Here is a 1,526-nt window from a genome sequence, read left to right as displayed (position 1 = left end):
CCCCCCCTTGGTGTCCTCCACTGACCCCCCTTGATGCCCTCCACTGACCACTCCTGCTGATCTTGACCCCTGGCATCCCCAGCCATCCTCCCTCCACCCCCATTTTTCTCACCGCCCCTCCCGTCTTCTGACTGTCCCGTGGTTGTCGCCCTGATCACTTGCATTTGAGAACCAGGTGGCTCCCTGGCGTACCTTCCCTTCCCAAGTTTTCAAGGACTCTCAAGCTGAATCTCATCTTTTTCCAGGGTCCCCCTGGCCTCCCAGGGCTGAAGGGAGATGCTGGCCTCAAGGGGGAAAAGGTAAGCCTGGCTCCCTCTGCTGTCCCCCACATCTCCCTCACCTTTACCTCCTGCTCTGGCCAGAGGGCTGGGAGAACTGGGCATTTACTGCCCCCCAACTCATTCCTTCCAAGGCTCCAGGAGAAAAGATTTCCCAACATGTCCTCATGGTGTACTTTTCTCTTTCAGGGCCACATTGGGCTCATAGGCCTTGTTGGTCCTTCAGGGGAGGCCGGTGAGAAAGGCGATCAGGGGTTGCCAGGAGTGCAGGGCCCTCCAGGCCCTCAGGGAGACATTGTGAGTGTGTGCCCTGTCCTGGGCAGAGACAAAATGTTCAAAGGGAGTGGTTTGAAGGGTGGGGGACATGGAATGGGGGGCTGTGTTTGGGGGGTTGGGAGCCTCTAACTGGGACTGTCATGTGGCAAGCTATGTCTGGGTACTAGAGGACCTTTTAGAAGAGTTGGGGGTCTGTGTATGACTTCAGGCATTCTTTTGAGAGGATAGAAAGATATCTGGGTAATAGGGCTGAACCCATTAAGGCTGACCCCAGTATCCCTTCTCCAGGGTCTTCCTGGTCCGGTTGGCTCATTAGGACATCCTGGTTCCCCAGGTGTGGTGGTGAGTGTGGGGTACTGGTGGGATGGAGGGGTCACCGTGTGGACGGGGTTGGCACCTCAGCATTCCCTACCTCTTCCCGCAGGGCCCTCCGGGACAGAAGGGCTCCAAGGGGTCCCCGGTGAGTGACACTGCTCCTCTGGTCTCCACATCCCAGCTCCCCGCCCCCCTCCACCTTACCCTCCCAGCCCCCTTCCTCCGTTCAGTGGTTCAATCATCCTGTCTTCAGCCCCTACTGTTGCATTATGGGAGTCTGAGGGGCTGTAAAAGGAAGGTGTTCTGCTGACTTGCGGCTTGCAGGAGATGCTGTGTGTTGATTTCAGAGACAAGGGAAGGGAACACACAGCTTAGGTTTAGTGCAGGACACAGGGAACCTCTCCTGGGCCCTGTGTGTACACATATATGCAAATGTATGCACACATGTGTACATATGTGTACTCTGCCCTAGATGGGGAGAAAAACATTCAAGGGTCCTGGTTTAAAGGGGGAATGTGTGGTGATGCTTTTAATCCCAGCACTCGGGAGGCAGAGGCAGGCGGATCTCTGTGAGCCCCAGGCCAGCCTGGGCTAGAGCGAGTTCCAGGACAGGCTTCATAGCTACTGAGAAACCCTGTCTCAGGAAAAAAAAAAAAA

The 1,526-nt window shown here is 56.0% G+C and overlaps 1 long non-coding RNA gene across 1 annotated transcript; it reads left to right on the top strand.

Annotated features, from left to right (window-relative positions):
- Positions 1–149: 149 nt before the first annotated feature.
- On the top strand, positions 150–1,499 carry LOC126496001 (uncharacterized). Its single transcript, XR_007590269.1, has 4 exons — positions 150–299; positions 468–575; positions 843–896; positions 979–1,499. It is a non-coding gene; the product is annotated as an uncharacterized lncRNA (long non-coding RNA).
- Positions 1,500–1,526: the final 27 nt, after the last annotated feature.

Source organism: Alexandromys fortis, unplaced genomic scaffold (genome assembly GCF_014885135.2).
Source record: "Alexandromys fortis isolate MF-2015 unplaced genomic scaffold, M_Fortis_MF-2015_v1.1 scaffold_788, whole genome shotgun sequence".
In the NCBI taxonomy this organism is placed as follows: Eukaryota; Metazoa; Chordata; class Mammalia; order Rodentia; family Cricetidae; genus Alexandromys; species Alexandromys fortis.
Note: the sequence above shows the minus strand (reverse complement) of the source record. Positions and strands in the feature narration are given on the sequence as shown.